The sequence below is a fragment of the Artemia sp. Qi Xiang Cuo genome, chromosome 8 (assembly GCF_049724085.1).
Source record: "Artemia sp. Qi Xiang Cuo chromosome 8, ASM4972408v1, whole genome shotgun sequence".
Classification (NCBI taxonomy): Eukaryota; Metazoa; Arthropoda; class Branchiopoda; order Anostraca; family Artemiidae; genus Artemia; species Artemia sp. Qi Xiang Cuo.
The window spans coordinates 55,384,884-55,403,528 of NC_142801.1; the positions used below are offsets into that span (position 1 = coordinate 55,384,884).

At 36.6% G+C, this 18,645-nt stretch overlaps 1 protein-coding gene across 1 annotated transcript in view; it reads right to left on the reverse strand.

Annotated features, from left to right (window-relative positions):
* The window catches only part of gig (TSC complex subunit tuberin), a 236,097-nt gene that overhangs the window by 27,289 nt on the left and 190,163 nt on the right, over nucleotides 1–18,645 (reverse strand). The gene's annotated exons all lie outside the window — the stretch shown is intronic.

Genomic DNA, 18,645 nt, shown 5'->3' on the forward strand with positions numbered 1-18,645 from the left:
AAAAAAAATAATAATAATAATAAAAAAAATTTCTATTCCACCATCACAGGTCAATACATAATTTTAATATTTTCTTCCTTAGAACTGATATTTGCCGAAAAGATGCCTCAATTTGAATTCTATCTTTCAGCCTATATTTATTTGAAATAAATGGTATTTGGTATCTAATTGAAAATCTAGATCTTTCACAATTAACAAAGGGAATTCGATATGTTCCAGAACACCTATGAGCCGAAGGAGGGGGCAGAATCAACAGAGATTTTTCATAAAAATAACTACTAGGATCTTGTATTTTAAAATGCCATATTGATATATTAAGTTCTCTTATATGTTTCAGATCTAATAAATTCAAGAAAAGAAATAATGTTTTATTTTCCGATGCATCTCTAAGTTTTGATGGACGATGTAAAAAATTTCCAAGTATTCTCACTGCTTTATTTTGAAGGATCTGTAGGGGTTTTATATGCGTCCAAAAAGTATTTAAATAAATAATTGTGCAATAATTTAAATAAGGAGCAATCAAAGAATGATAAATTATTTTTAAAATTGAAAATGGAAAAACATGTTGCAAACGATACATAGACCCAATATTTTGCGAAAGTTTCACCCTTAAATGATCAATATGAGTTTGAAATGACACAAGGGGATCAATAAAAACTCCTAAATAACGATACGATTGAACTCTACGTATTTTATGCTCACCAACTTGAAGCTCCTGACATGAAATTTTTTTAGTAGCACCTTTTGAATGACCAAAAACCATAAATTCAGTCTTCTTAAAATTCGGTACTAAATAATTAGAAACAAACCATCGATTAACTGAACTAACAGTGTTAAACAAATTTTTAATCAATTTAGATTAATCCTTCTATTTAACAGAAACAGCTGTGTCATCTGAAAATAAATTTGCAATACCTTTATTTCCCTGCAAACATGGTGGAAGATAATTAATATACATCAAAAATAAAAGTGGACCTAATACCGATCCTTGTGGGACACCAATATCTTCAAGATTATTTAAACTAGACAAATGTCCATCAACATCTACCACGATTTTACGTCCATAAAGGTATGATCTTATTATATCTAGTCCTTTCCCTCTTATACCGGAATTTTCCATTTTATCAAAAAGAATTTCATGGTTTAAAGTGTCAAATGCTTTTTTAACATCATAAAAAACAGTAGATACATGATAATTACTATCTAAGCAGTCATTTATTTCTAATACAAGAGCTGCAACTGCTAGTTCCGTCGAATGGCCTGCCCTAAATCCAAACTGATATTTGGTAAAAAAATTTATTTTATCTAGATAATTAGTAATCCTTCCTTTTAAAATTTTTTCCAATACTTTAGACAATGGTGATAAAATTGCAATAGGACGATAATTATTTGTATCATATTTATCTCCTTTTTTATGCAATGGTATTACACGAGCAATTTTCCATCTTTTAGGAAATGTACCTGAGAAAATACATAAATTTAAAATATGAAGCAATGGTTCAAAAATTACACCTGCAATATTTTTTAGCAAATTAGTTGAAAGTTCATCATATCCCAATGAATTACCATTTTTTAAATTCTTAATGACCTTTTGAAATTCTGCAAAAGTAACCGGGGCCATAAATATGCTCGTATCTTCAGTGGGCGGTAGATATTTTTAATGCGACCTTGGGGAAGAAAGGTCAACTTCTCCTGAAACAACAGATGATCCAATACTAGCAAAATATTCACTAAACTTCTTAGCAACAGCTTGTGGTCCTCTAAATTCTTTACCATTAATATCAAATAACACTTCAGGGTGTAACAACTTTTTATTTCTTCCAATTTTATCTTTAATCAAACTCCAAGTTTTTCTAGGGGAATCTGAATTTCGAAAACATTTTTCATAATAAAGTCTTTCACTTACTCTAAGGATCCTTACCAGCATGTTCTTATAATTGTTAAAACGCGTTATATTTATTTCCGTGGGATATTTTATTCTAATTTTATATAAACGATTCTTCTCATTAATAGATCTCAAAAGTGATTCATTTATCCAAGTTTTTTTTTGTGTAAGTTTCTTTCCTCTCGGGTTATTATATGGGAAAAAAAGATCAAGCTTTTCATTCATAATATAATAAAATTTATCTAATGATTGGTTCGGATCCTTCTCATCAATTACAGGACTCCAATCAACATCACCAAGCCCTTCTTTTAACCTTAACACATTTTTATGTGAAAAATCTCTACGCTTGGTTTGATTTTTTTTATTATGCGGAAAATTTATAAGAAAATCAGACATAATTATACAGTGGTCAGATAAATCATCAGGAATAATAAATGTATTAACAGCACTATAAGGTGAAAAAATATTATCAATAAGTGAAAATGATGTATCAGCTATTCTAGAGGGCACAAAACATACGGGGTTTAGTCCATAAGATAGTGGGCCCTCCAAAAACTGCAAAGTATTTCTATCTATTCTATTCTGATCTGCAGATAGGAGCTTCATTAAATCAATATTAAAATCACCCATAACTAAATAAGGAGTATTAAGACTAGCTAATTTATCCAACATACTTTCAAAATGATTTTTAAATTCTATCTGGCTGGATGACGGAGTACGGTAAATAACTGCAATTAAAAACTTCCTATTATTTGGAAAAGAGCATTCAACTACACAAGATTCAAAAATCATTTCAATATTCATTGGCAAAAAATCAATCCTTATACGTGCTGGTATGCAATTTTTAATCAAAACACCTAGACCCCCTTGTTTTTGTCTTTTCCGACCGATGTGAAAAAATTGGTAATCTTTTACATGTATATTTTCAATTGAAAAATCATCTAAAAAAGTTTCACATAGGCCTAATATATCTGTATCTGAATCCGACAAAAAAATTTCAATCACATCCTGCGCAGTCCTCCAACCCCGGCAATTCCAAAACGACATCCTACTTGTATTTACATTTTTTCTTACCAGCTCATTCATAAATATATATTGATTTTTTGGGATATCAAAATTACTAGAAGTATCTTCATCATCACCAGCTACAATAGTTTGAAAAATTGACTGAAATGAAAGAGAATTCCGCTCAAATTCTTTTAACCTTGATGATGGAATTTCACGATTATCTCTATCCATTATCAAATATTAATTCCACGTTAAGAGAAACCACACCATGCCCCAAAAGACCAGCAAACCATAATAAAAAATAACAATTAAAAAAACAAAAAAAATAATCTCCATTCCAAGTCGTTTTCCCTCAGTACGACTAATCTGCGCAACTTTTAATTTAACCTCTATGTGGATCTAAACAAAAAAATAAAAGGAAAGAAAAAAAAAAAAAATAATAATAATACACCTTATATAAACTAAACATAAAAAAAACACACTTTCAATTTAAATGTTTTCATTCATATTACTTGGGCACATGAACTATTACTGCAACCCACGACATTACGACATTTGAACATCGACAGGGAATATAACAGGGACTTCCCTTCGGGTGTTGGAAATTTTTTTATGAAAATCGTCAATCTCCGGTATGGCATCATTGAATGTATATTTGGTAATCGAGCCGTCTGGTCTTTTCACTAGCAGATTCGGCTGAAACCCCTTCGAAATCCAGGCATCACATCCATGATCTTTTCGTAATTTGTCACGTTTCACTAGAAGCAGCTTTCGCACTTTACGGATTTCAGTTGGGACATCATCGCTGATGAACAGGTTGCTGTTGTTTCCAGGGAATGTCTTATCCTTAAGCTTGCTAGCGTTCTTCAATATGGCAAACTTATCGTCTTTTTTATTCAATGTCACCTTCAAAAAATTACGGTTGCTATCATAATGCGTAACTGTGAAATTTACTTCGGGCATTTCCAGCCCGTGACGAACTACCTCTGTGAATAGAACTTGAGTGTGGTTATTATCCTTACAAGCTGCGTTCCATATGATGACATTATTTTCTAGCTTTGCAGCTTCCATTCTCACAATCCGAAACATATAATCTTCATTTTTCCTTCTTAATTCCATTATTTAATCCGTGCAAGTTTTTATTTGTATTTTGAGGCTAGAGGTTTCATTCTCAATCTTTCCAATTTTCGATTCAGTATTGTTTATCTTATTCGTTTGTAGCGATTGTTCTTTTTCCAAGTTATCCACCCTTGCGGTAAGAGTTCCTAATTGATTGTTGATATTGTCCAACTTATTTCCATTTTCTTTCACAACATCAAGAATTTGCTTAAAATCCGCAGCTCGTATCGATATTTCCGGTTTCGAGCTAGAACTGAGTCCTGAGGTGTCAAATGAACTGTCCATGCCTTCTCGCTTAGCATTTTTCCTTTTACGTCCCATCTAATCACAAATATATCAATAATCCTTGATATAATATTGTCACATAAATTCACGCCACACAGAGGTCTTAACTACATCTTAGATAATTTCGGAGACCACACTGCCTTTCCATGACGATAAATAAAAGTTCAAATAGGGATAAAATCCTTTTAATAGACAGTGATGATAGAAATTCACAAAAATACCAGATATTTCGGTCACATATACAGTGACCCCCCAACAATACAAACTCTACAATATGAAGATTATAGTCGCTAGAAAACGTGAAATACGCACTTTTTTCTATTATGTAAACCTAATCCCCCCTCCACTCCTCTGTTTACGAATTTAATTCATTAGATTTAGTTCTTTTCTTTCAAAAATGTCAGTTTCCTCATTCATTCTATTAAAATGCGTTTTCTTTATCTGCTTAAATAGAACCATCTTTGTTACAAAAAAGGGTCAGTTTTGGAACCACACTTCGCACGCTCGTGTTATCACATAGATTAATAACACATGTGTTTGTCTAATTCATGAGACTTTGAAAATAGAGATAAAGTTGTTATTAAAAAAGTTAATTAAAAGAATGGTACACTAAACTTAGAATTTATATACAGCCAAATTGTATTCAAATATTTTCTTGGGAAGAAATTTAAGTTTTGTATAAAAAGGACATAGAGCGCTACAAGTATCAGAATCGACTTTAGAGTATAATTTATATTATGGGAAGATGTTTTTGAAATCCCCCTTCCCCCCAAACTCAAATTTTCCAAAATTATACTTTTGAAGCTTTTTTAAAAATTTCTAAAGCACTAATAGATAGAGCGCTACAAAGATCAGAATCGACTTTAGAGGATAATTTACATTATGGGGAGATGTTTTTGAAATACCCCTTCCCCCCAAACTCAAATTTTCCAAAATTATACTTTATAAGCTTTTTAAATATTTCTAAAGCACTAAGACATAGAGCGTTACAAACATCAGAATCAACTTTAGAGGATAATTTATATTATGGGGAGATGTTTTTGAAACCCCCCTTCCCCCCAAACTCAAATTTTCCAAAATTATACTTTAGAAGATTTTTTAAATATTTCTAAAGCACTAATAGATAGAGCGCTACAAACATCAGAATCAACTTTAGAGGACAATTTATCTGTAAAAGAGGGGTTATTATTTCCATACTAAATTTTTCTTCTTTTTTAAGGAGGAGGAAGATTCCTACAATTACTCCCCCCTAAAAAGAGAACAAGATGGAACGACCCCACATTGATGCAAGCTGCAAGGCCTTCCATCATCAGATATGCTGGTTCAATTACACATGCTCTGGCCCAGCCAATGACCACACAACTTTTAATGCCAGGAGCCTCTCACGTCAGTGTCAGCTCTGCGCAAACCTCTATGCAACCTGGTGGAAAATTGAAAAGAGAATGGATGGCTTCTCATAATGCATCAGCCCCGTCTACTCAAGATCATGAGGCCACCCCCCATCATGCATTGCCAGGAACTTCAGGCACACAAGTGCAGTCTGAATTTAGAAATGTAGGCATTTTACCTCTACCTTTTACCTTATTAAAGAAATATCTACCTGTTTCTTTCCAACATTTTATAAGTCTTTTCTTTTCGCCATTTTCTTTTTCAACACTCTAAAGTGTGGAGTGGAGGCAAGTATTTACTTAAAGTTCTATTTACATTAAGTTCTGAGGGAGGTGTGAAAAATGGTACTTATTCAATATCCTGGTAAACATACGACTTGAAATGCTTCAGGATAAATAGGGTTTTGCGTCTTTCTGAACTTTCTGGGGAGGGGTGGGGTGGAGGCAAGTATTTAGTTTAAATAATGCAGGGAGGGGTAAATTGAGTTTTGTGGGTGGGATGAAAAATGGTACTTATTCAATATCCTGGTAAACATACGACTAGAAATGCTTCAGCAAAAATAGGGTATTGCGTGTTTCTGAACTTTCTGGGGTGGGGGGGGGGTGGAGGCAAGTATTTAGTTTAAATAATGCAAGGAGAGGGGAAATTGAGTTTTGTGGATGGGGTGAAAAATGAACAAGGTTTTTCAACTTTATAAAATAATGGTCATTTCACATAGAAAATAAACCTTTTTTCTATAGATTAATGAAATAGCAGCACCATATTCATTGGGTCATGAAACATCAACATTTAGTGGATCTGAACCAATTGTAGCACCACCAATGGAGTTTAGAGATGAACCTACATTAGTTCTAGACAATATGGAATGGCATAGGGGTTTTCTAAATGATTGTTTTGGGGACATGGCTAGCCTAGACGATTTAACTTGTGACATTGACATGGTGGAGGACCCGGAATGGACAGATAGATTTATGCGAGAGCATTTAGGCTATTTTAGTAGTGCATCTGAACCGGGTCCTCATAAAGAAATTACGTCACAGGACAATACTGGCTGGCTTGATCAGCTATCCCCAAACACCCTGAAATACATACTAACAGGGTTAGAGGACTTCATACCATCTCCATCCATTGCAATTGAACAGACTGGAGGTGGTGCTATTGACAATTCTATGTCACCCCCCACCATTCCGGTTAATGATACAGCCAGTAGTAGTAGTAGTAACGATATAGCAACAACATAAGTATCCCCTCTTCCAGATTTTTTTCTTTCCAACTCTGCCTTGCACCACACAAAGGTCTACAGCGCCAAATTCGGTGATCCATTTAACTCTCTAGTGTCAGGGGATATAATAACAGATCCCCTGGCCATTACACATTTATATACTAATAAGATTCGAGCCATTCATGAACAACAGATGGGATTGTGGGGGGTGGGGGTCAGTTTGAAAGCATCAATAGCACTAAAAATATTTTTTTAAATGAAAATGCGGACGAGGTGTATTCAAAATACTTGCACACAGAGATGTTGTCAATTCGCCCGCATTTATCAAATTATGGGGAGGTTTTTCTAAATTGCGTTAATAGCATTCAAAGTAAATGAGAAAATTATAGTGAGGGGGGTAGTGGGTCGATGGTTTTATTTTTTGAAAGTTTAAACGTTAATATTTGTAGATTTAAAAAGGATTTATTTTAAGAGGTGGTGGGGCTGGGCCAAGGGGTATTGAATTAAAATATCATTCAGATTTAGAGGAATGTAGGGAGACACAATAAATCTGTTTCGATACGAGGCTACAGTGTTACAAGTATGCATTTTTAATTGCCGCCTACAGACCTCTTCAAATAGATGCATCTAAGAAAAAGTTGTATGAAATGGCAGTTAATGGTAGGGAGGGTTCAAAGTTCCCAATAGTAGATTTTAATTGCTTAAATGGTCAATTTTCCGTGATACTAAAAGGAATAGATATTTTCGAGGGGATTAATGCACATTTAAAGATTGGTGTCACGGGGTTACAGTATGAAACCGAATTTGAGGAGGGTCATCGTTCCGATAAGAAGGGGTATTATTTCCAGTGAGGGCTCCTTCAATTGAATCAGTGGAACATTGGGTGTGGCCTCTATACACTCCACCCACAGACCCTGGTTCAATTGGTCATTTTAATCCAATTAACGATATTAGTAGGGTTCTATGTGAATGTGTGTACATGCGGAATGGTGTGTTTTATTACTGTCCAACATGCCTCTCATGATTTTGCTCTGATTTAAAGTTATAGCATCACATGAAACACTGTAAACGTCATGGATACCAGGCTGTGGAGACGGTAAGCGGAGATAGAGCGATCTTATGTTTTAAAAATTTCCAAAACACGCTCCTGCAGAGCAATAAGATAACTTTCGACTGCGAAGAAAAACTCACAGACGTGTACGATTCGTCAAATTCAAATCGTGTTAAAATACATGAAGCCATAGGGGTCTCTTACGCTCACGTGCAACGAGATTCCAATAATACCCCGCAAGAGATGGATGTAGTTGAGATGTTGGGTGACAGTGAAGACTACATGCGCTTGGCATTGGTCAGTCTAATCAAAACAGCGAATGGTGCATTTTTGCGCCTTTGTTACACAAACTATCCTGTGCTCCTATCACCAGATGACATAATGGCTATTAAAAATCGTAGAATGTGTTGGGTTTGCAAGGGAGAATTTGATGATGGTGTTGGGAATGGGGGGAGGAGGAAGGTGATCGACCATGATCATTTGTGGTAGGAAATTACATCGGGGGGGGGGGGGGCGTAACTTTAGGGGGTAGCACATCAGTCGTGCAATTTAAACGTTAGACAACAATATTTCGTACCTGTTCTTATACACAATTCCAATTACGACTTAAAGTTTGTTCCACCGGCGTTGGCCCACATTGCCAAGGGTGGAGTTGTAGATGACGCATGGATAGATGGTTCTTTTTCATATAATATCATACCCAAATCATCGGAGAAGCTACTGCTGCTAGAATTCATGCGGAAAACAGTTGAAAAGGGTAACATGTGCCTGAATAAAATCCGTTTTTTAGAGTCTTTCAGCTTCTTCCCCAAATCTTTAAGTCAATTGATTCAGGTACAGAAAAGTGACAATTTTGATAGCTTCCCCCTCCTCAAACAGCGCTTCCCCGATGATGAAATGTATTATTTATTAACGTGTAAGGGTATATATCCATATGATTATTACAACTCTGGCTCTAGGTTAGATGAGGTGTCATTACCGCCCATCGAAGCTTTTTACACTTCTCTTACTGAGAGTTAGTGCACCACTAGCGACTACGAATTTGCTAAGAGGGTTTGGGCAAAGGGCGGATGTAAAAATGGGTGGGATTATTGTAAACTATACTTGGCCAGTAATGTACTCACTCTTCTGGACATTGTGTGCAAGAATACAGATAAAATCTATGGGGAATTTGGGTTGGACTTAGGTTATTATTTTTCCACTCCCCATTAGGTGATGGACTTGATACTTAAAATCAGCAAAGAAGAAATAGGTCTGATTGCCGATGTGGATCAGCATCTGTTTGTAGAGAGATCAATGAGGGGTGGGTATGTTTTTCACGGGGACCGTATCATGAAAACTGATCCGACCGGACAGCATACCGATGAAAAGTCGGACGCAGTTTTTTTGGATATGAATTCTCTTTACTAATCGGCAATGTCTCACTACTGTTTGCCGTGTGGCAATTATAAATGGCTTGACAATCCATGTGCTTCGAATTTCCCCGACATTGCTAGTGTTGAGGAGAAAGGGGCACAGGGATGGTTTAAAATTGACGGTGAAATACCCATGGAAATCCATGACTCGGTAAAAGACTTTGTTTTTCCGTGCATAAATAGACCGCTGGGTAGGGACTCTCTGAGCCCCTACAATTTATCTTTAGTAGAGGATGGGAGTATGCACTGGTTACCTTCAAACAAAAACTGATTGCCGACCTCAACCCAAAACAGAATATCGTTGTTCATCATGTGCTATTGAAATGGATGGTGTCCAATGGTTTCAAGGTCACAAAGATTCATAGAGCCCTCCAATTTGATCAAAAGCTTTACATGAAAACGTTTATTGACACCTTTGTCAGTAAGCGTTCACAAGCGAAAACGTAAGTTGAAAAAGGAGTCTATAAACTCTTTTTGAAGCCTTCGGTAAAATGTGTGAGAGCGTACGAAGTCAAAGAACTCGATGTGACATTGTAACCAATCCCGAAGACTGTGCTCAAATCATTGCGGATCCAAACTTCACATCATTCTCAGTCATATACTCTAATATTGTGGTCCTGCATCGTAGGAAAAAAAACATTGTTTTAAATTAAGATATTGCAGGCTAAAGTACAATAACTGAAATATCTAAAAAACCCATGTTGTTATTTTATTATAATGTTTGCAAGGTACAGTGGCCGATTGAGGGACAAGTTCAAGTGTATTACGGGGACACTGATTCACTTCTGTTAAAAGTCAAAACTGAAAATCTATTGAAGGATTTTGAAAATGGCGATTACATTAGCTCACGAATGGACTACACTAATAGGGATGAATCCCGCTACCCAGAGCTAGTGAAACGCCAGGCCCCAAATCAATTGTTAATGCTAAAATCTGAAACTGGTAGCGATCTGATATACAGTGGTTTGTTCCCTGGGCCGAAGGTATACTGTGTAGAAACGCACAACAAGAATATCAAACAAGTTTGCAAGGGGGTACCTACACACTTTGTAAAAAATAATTTTGACACGAGTGTGTATAGAAACTGTGTGGAACGTAGTTTAGTCCCAAGAGTGAAAGTCATGGCGATTCGCTCTTTACAATTTAAAAACTACACAGTTAGAGTTGAGAAAAACGCCATGTTGGCCATATCAGATGAAGTCTATGTACTTGAGGATGGTGTGAAGGTACAATCACACGGTCATTATTTAATTTCAGACCGAGTTGAATGTATAGAGTACAGAAAACAACTCGGTCTAGAAGATTAACTTAAATTCATTAAAAAAGTATAAATTGGGTGGGAGGGTTTTTTTTGGGTAATGGGTGTTTTTAAATTCTTTTTTTCTATATCACAAACAATTTTCAATGTGTGTGTGTGTGTATGTGCAAGGCAGATCAATTTCCATTATTTAATTCCCCCCTCCGGCCCCGGCCTGCCGCAGCGGGCCACCGCTTCCCGGCCCTTGGCCCTTCCCGGCCCACCGCAGCGGGCTCCGCTTCCCGGCCGCCCTAGCGGCCGCCCCCGGGGGGACCCCATTTAAAATGCTGTAAATAAAAAGTGATATTATTATTTTAAGTGTGTGTGTGTGTGTGTGTGTGTGCATGTGCATATTCGAATAAATGTTGTATTTTTTATAAATATATTTAAAAAAAAGTATATTTATTAAAGTGTTTTTTTTTCTAGTGCCTATGTAAATGTTGTATTTTTTATTATAAATAAATTTAAAAAGTGTTTTTTTTCATGTTTAATGTGCTTTTTTTCAATGTAGTATTTGTAAAGTGTTGTTACTTTTTTATTTGTGTATAATAAAAGTAAATATGATTCTTTATTCGTCTTCTTCTCATTATTATTCTTGAACGGAGTAGTAGTAGTGGAGAAATTATTTAGTCATTAGACAGCTATAGTCTACAGTTAGTTGTCTAGGTGAACTGTTGAAGGGAACATGTATCAATTTAAAACACCATTCAGATCATTTCTGTCTGGGCCGCCAATTTAAGGCAGAACAACAATCTTAACTAAAATAATTAGAAATTGTGATAAAATGTTTGTGGAAAAGCCGAAAAAAATCTACTATTGTTACAGTATTTGGCAGGAGTCATACGATAAAATAAAAGCAATTGGCACGACGGGATTGGTGCAGATACAACTCATACAGGGACTTGATGTTTTCACCCTTATTGAACCAAACTCTTGGTTGATCATTGATGAGCTGTCTGAATCTATATTGAACAATGGTCCCAGTAATCGCTACAACTATTCACAATTTGCTCTCATCATAAACAGATTTTCGTCACTCTAGTTCTACACAATCTCTTTCATCAGAGCAAACGTGTGCGAGCACTTGCATTGAACTGCACCAACTATATCGTCTACAGAGTTGTTAGTGATTCTAGCTCGCTAATAACTCTCAATAAGCAAATATACCCCAGCGCCCCTAAATTTCTGCTCTCAGCATACAATCAGGCAACTAATAAATCCTACGGCTATATCTTATTGGATCTTAATCAAAATACACCCAAGGATCTGCGTGTAGTCACAGATATTTTTGACAATTAAATTACACTATATCTCCCCGTGAACACTAAAAAGACCTATTAGTTGCTATCATGACACTGAAGAAACTACATGAAAATAGACATTTATTTTCAGTTCTAAGCACTTCAAAACCCTTGCTTAGGAAAGCCATGCTCAAACATGGTATTGACAATGATTTCATTAATCTAATATCTTGATCTAGTGAGTCTTGATCTAGAGCTTGTGGTGTAAAGAACTCTTTTTTGGATAAAACCCTGTTTTACATTGTGAGTAATTTCCCAGTGGACACTTATTTGAAGACTTTCTATAATCGGCTTATATATGGCTTGGTTATTTTGACCACTGTGATTTCCCCTGGGAACAATTATTTTAGCTCAGTGTTACCGATTGGAAGTTGCCAATAGAAGATTTTATTACGCAAATCTTATAATACGATATTCGTATGCAATTACGCTGAGATTGAGGTGGGGAAAGAAAATTAAGCAGAAGAGGGGTGGAGAGTTGTTAGCAAGAGCCGTGGTACCCGCTGGGCTTGCCCCTTAAATTGCGGGGACAAAATAGACGGCCTCCAACACTTCACTTACTTTTCTCGTATTGAAACCACCAGAGAAACGTCATTCAGCACTTGGGTGGTAAAGTTGTTTTTCAGGAAAGATTATACTTTTGCATTGTATTCGTTTTGTATTCGAACGGTGAGCATCTCAGTGAAATAACCTTTTTGATACCTGAACATTTACTTCATAACGAAATTGGACAGTCTTCGGCTTTTGTTTACCTGCTACCTGTTAAATGACATTTGATAGCGTTTTGCCTTACGAACTACGGATAAACTATGAGTGAGAAATTTGTTTATTCGCCGCTGCTGAACTTTCTTTTCCGTTCGCTGAATAATGGCAATAAGCTATCGCAAATAATTGACTCCGCAGTTAAGTTCTATGACAAGGAAAGGATAAATGAAGCCCGAGTTTTGCTGTATGAAATCACTTGCGCTACCGAGCGGTTGTCTACGAAAGTCAAAGATGAAGATAACGTTAAAGAACTATGGCGTACAATGGTCTCGGCGGTGAAAGATCAGAAATGCAAGCCTCCAAAGTTTGTAATAGTGGACCCACAAGAAGTTCCTACAACTGCAGACGAAATCAGTGCAGTCGTAATTACCTATGTCAATGAGATGTGCATAAAGGTAGACGGGTTTATAGAATCACAAGGCCAACAAAAATTTAGTCGGCTACTTACACAGACTTCAAAAACCTCCGTTCCCCCTCCCCAGCCGTTGTCCTACGCTGCAGTAGTAATAAAAAAATTTAAACGTGAATTGAAAACTCCCGAAGCCCGCAAGGAGTTTATTACCCAATTGTGCGAAAATGACAGTTATGAAGTTTTTGAACTTAAGCATTTAAAAACTGAAAATAAGATACTTGTTAAGAACAAACACGCCGCCACTCGCATCGCCGAAAAAAGAACAAAGGCAGGTTCGAAGTGCAAAGCCCGTGCAAAAGCCCCATCATGCATTGATATTGTTACGTAAGTGCCTCGGGATATTGCATAGGAGGACTTGAAGGCCCTCTTCGTGGGTCTAATTGAAATCAAACGTTGTGGTACTGCACATGCATTTAAACTCCATTTCGAAACTACAGCTTACCTCAAACTTGCCGTCGAAAGCCCGCCAATGGTCGCAATGGTTGGAATTGAATGACTAAATGTGAAAAACTTCATTTTTTTGCCTCTCAAGTGTTACAAGTGCCATAAAAATGGGCATAAAGCCGCTTCGTGTACAAATGAAGCTGTCTGTGGCCGTTGCGCGAGTCCCGAACACGTTTCATCAAATGACAGCTCCTGTAAAAAGCGAATGCGTTGTGTAGCTTATGATTTGTGGTTTCACATTTTCTATCACGTAAGATACCCTGAATACCAAAAAGTTATTGCAGAGAAGCCTAGCCATGGGAGGTAGCGTCTTTTCCTGGACTAAACATGGTGATGGTTTTAATCAGTGCCGTGTCTTTGAAAAGTTATTGAGAAATCACGACGTGTTGTGCTTGCAAGAACATTTCCTAATTGAGTGCAGTAAGGAACTCCTTGAATTCCCTGGTTCAAAAGCGCTATTTTTGATCAGCCAAACGTCGTCTAAGCCACGGCAGACCCTGTGGCGGCATTGCTACCCTAGTTCCTAAAGCTCTTTCCAGTGTCCTCGTAGACAGTAGCTATTCATATTGCTACTCAAAGTGTGAATCTGACCGTTTTTAACGATTACCTTCCAAAAGATAAAAAGGCCAAAAATGCGGGTAAGAGCTTTGTTCACACCGCCAAACGACCTGAAAAATGTGTCGCCTGATACGGGATGCTTGAACAGTCCATGGTTGGTAACTTCAATTCTTACTTATGTGACTTGATCTCAAGTCAATCAAATCTTATCCTGGAGCGTACTAGTGATCAAGAAGTTCGACTGAAAGATCTTGACGCAACTTATCTTCATCATACGGGGGCCACTACCAACATCGATCACGTTTTAGCATCGGGAAATCTGTCTCAAAGATAAGTGAAGGTCCTGTCTTCAACATACACTTCTGACCACTTTCCGATAACTGTCAAATTAAAAATTTCTGCTGCTGCCCCGACAGCCAAGATTCCAGTCTGGTTTGTCAAAGAAGAGTGGGAAAAGACAGACGCATCATCTTCCCACTCGGTTTGTGATACAATCCTTCGTAAGATCAAGATCCCTTTCCTTCTTTTACAAAAATTTGCAGATATGCCCCTTGACGATGCTCGTAAGATTATTGATATTTATTGTGATTTTCTTTGCCATGCCATTAGATGTGGCATAAAATCTGCTGTGCTAACAGTGAAAATCCAGCGTGGAAGACAAATTCATGGTTGATCCTGGAATTCCAAACTGAAGTCTAAGTGTCAGAAATCTAAGTTTTGGTTCCAAGTCTGGCTTGATTGTGACAGACCACGAACAGGCTGGGTTAACTGTGTCCGGAAACACGCAAACCGTGTATTTGCCAAAGCTCGAAACAAGCACAGGTGCGATTGCATAACCAATTTTTCTGAAAGCGTGAACCAAAATCCTAGTGCCCTGTGGAAACATGCCCTGCGACCCAAACGTTATGCTTCGGCGGATTCTGTTCCTCGTGAAGATTACTGGGAAGACCATTACCGCCGAGATTTTTCGCCTCCCCCCTCTAATCTTAGTGCAGAACACGCTGAAAAGCTTAACTACAGCTTACAGTTCCATACAAATAGTGATTTTGTCGTGACACGAAGTATGATTATCTCTGCTATAATGAAGTTGAAAAAGAAATTCAGTAAGGGTACTGATGGTACCTGCAGTGCTGCTCTTGATTTTAGTAGTGATATTCTGATTGACCACCTGAGCTTACTGTACCAAATGATATTCTCCTCTGGAATAGTGCCAAAATATTTTTGTGAAGGTAAACTGATCCCCGTGTTAAAGCGAGGTAAACCTCCCCACCCTTGCAGTTCGTATAGACCTATTACTGTGTCGAATGTTTTTTGTACAAGTTATTTGAGTTGCTAACATGTGATGGAATTTGGTCAAAATGTTACGTTCCTTCCGGGCAGTTTGGCTTTCAGAAGGGACTTGGGTGTGGTCATACCCTGTCAGCTCTATGTGCTATACTTTTGGATTCTGATGCAGCTAGTGAATCTCTAGTTATTGGTAGCCACGATGTGTAGCGTGGATTTGATTCGCTCGTTCACAAATATATTTTGTATTCGGCATATAAGAGGGGGGTCAACCCTTCGGTGATAGGAGCGTATCGTGATTTATATGGTAATCTCGTGGTCCGTATTTATATTCCTGGTCTGAGTGATATTTATGCTGTTTTACCAGTTTATAAGGGAGTGAGACAGGGATCTATTGTTTCACTTGATTCTTTCAACAATGCAATAATAGAGCCACAATCGCAAATTGAATGTTCATGCATAGTTCGCGGTTTGAATCTAAGTCTAGTTTGTTATGCCGATGACGTCTTTATGCCTTGTCGGACCATTGCGCGCCTCGAGGAGAATTTTAAAATGTTAAATGATGAATACCGGAAAATTGGTCTTAGTTTCAAAGCAGCTAAGTCTGAGATTGTTCTTTTTAATTGGAATGATTCGACTGATGTATCTGTTAGACTTGGTGATATTAATGTTAAGCCAGTGACTTCGTTAACTTTTTTGGACCTTCCTGTAGGAGCTTCCGTGCGATCGACCCGATCACTCATAGTTGATCATCTGAAAAAATAAAATTTGGCATCATATGACAAAATTATGGCAAATAAACTCCGATTTAATCGTATGAATTTAACTAGGTTGTATAACGAAACTGCGCTGCCACATATTCTATATATTACACCTTTCTGGAGAATGATCCTGAAATCTGACATTAAGAAAATTTGGTCCTACTAATTTCGTTACGCGAAGTATCTGTTGAGATTACCTTTGTGGACGCTCAACTCATATATTAGCCTTCATTATAATATTACAGAACCATGTCAGGCCATTAGAAAACAGATTGACAATTTTAACGCAAGGCTATCGCACGAGTGATCGTCCCTCCTGCGGCAGTAGTGTCGATGTAGTGCTTTTAAGTACTTGTTCTGTATTGTTTTTTTTCTAACTCTTTTCTTTTATTTATTATTATGTTGTACTCCGTCTTTTGCTTTTTTGTAGTGACGGGTTAAAAAATAAATAAATAAATAAATAAATATCTGAACTTTGTTTAAAGTTGACCGAGGGTAATGTTCAACTGCCAGAAGTATTTAAGCAAAAGGCAAAGCAACATCGTTCCATTGTACGTACATTGGCCTCTAAAAAGAAAGGAAAGAATTTTTAAAAGAAACGACTTCTTCAGGCGGGCGGTAGCTTTTTCACACTTTTACTGCCAATTATTGCAGGACTAGTAAACAGTTTTCTCTAGAGAGAGAGAATGGCAAAACCCTATAAATTGACTCCAATAGAACTCGTTTTCTCACCGGTGGAACACTTTGAGAACAATCTGAGTAAATTCATTGACAACGAGATTATTGAGGCTGATAAAATAATGTATTTACTTCAAGGTACTCTTCGCTGAGTGGATACGCTCAAGCTCTATCGGGCGAAAGCTAGTGGCAATGATCATAAAAAAGAATCAATTCCTCAGGAGTCTGCTGCTACTGCTGCTGGTGCAAAGTTAAAGAACGAGTAATTCGATTAAGTTTTATCTACAATTTGAAATCTAATGCCCCATTCATATCTTGAACAATGTAAACGACTCCTAACCTATCTCATGGAAAGTGGTCAAGATCATATTCAAGTTGATAGCAATTAAAAAGGGATTATAATTCAGGGAAACAGCTATAATCTACTTGATTTAATCTATGATATGGTTTCAAATCGTAAAGGACTATTATCATTTGACGCTCATCTATACAACTTTCTAAATACATTAAACTTCCCAAAAAGCCTTATTAGCAATAGACAAATTCAAAAAAAATTAATTGAACATGCACCATCATCAACAACACCATTAAAATATGAAGAGGAAGAAGAAGAAGAAGAAGAAGAAATTAAATCAATCTTGGAAAATACTAGCACACCTAGTGGAAACTTGACAATGTTGGCAAAGAGGAGGACACCATTGATAGCTAGACAAAAACGAAAACGTATCAAGTCACCAGCACCCCCATCACCAACCACAACTAGTATACAAAAGGGTAGCGGACGTTACACTACGTGTTTACGTTCAAAATGGTTGAAGTTCTGAAAGGTGTTTATGAAAATATTGGTGATGACGGTCACTGTATATGTGACCGAAATATCTGGTATTTTTGTGAATTTCTATCATCACTGTCTATTAAAAGGATTTTATCCCTATCTGAACTTTTATTTAACTACATCTTATTCTGACGAGAGCATTGAATGATGAATAATAATCTTTATTATTGCCAAACTGGAATACCTCACTTGGATATCTTATGAAATTAATTTGCCTAATTTGCCAAATCTCTCCAGGTAAACGATTATCCTGCTGTTATTATCCGCCAAAAAATTTTTCATGAACACTTGAAATCACGCAATAGCTAGGTTAGGATGCAATCGAAACTACTTGTATGGATGCATTCAGGTAGATTTAATTTTGTAACAATGAAATAACTATCTGAATAGTTCAAATAAAATAATACTTTTTAAACTGGTTTAGCTCTTCACACTTTGAACTTGGTTTGACAATGTTAATAAAATATCCAATTTATGAGAGGTCCGTTCACTTTGAACTCTGAATCAAAGCTGACGCTATTAATTCCTAGATCTCCCAGCAATTTTTGATTTTCTAATACAATAATTATATACAAATTTAAACTGTTTAAAATTTTATTTTCCCTAATGCCCAAAAGACATTCCAGATTTTAGAAGATCTAGGAGGGCAGTAATGCCAATCTTATTTGTGAATAATTTCTGTTTGCTTTAATAGAATTTCTAAGAGGCGACTGGAAATAAAGAGAAAAAAAAAACTATAATCGAAGCAAATGAATCATCCAAAGAGAGGGAGATAAGAGGACAAATAGCTTCGGTTTTTATAAAGCTTTTCCAAATGTTGTAAAAACAGGGCGCGCTCTGAAACCTGAATAAAGAAAAAAGCATTGTACTTTGACCACAACACATTTAAGTTAAAAAAAGAAAAAAAAGTCAGTCCCCACGTCAAATTTTTTGTAA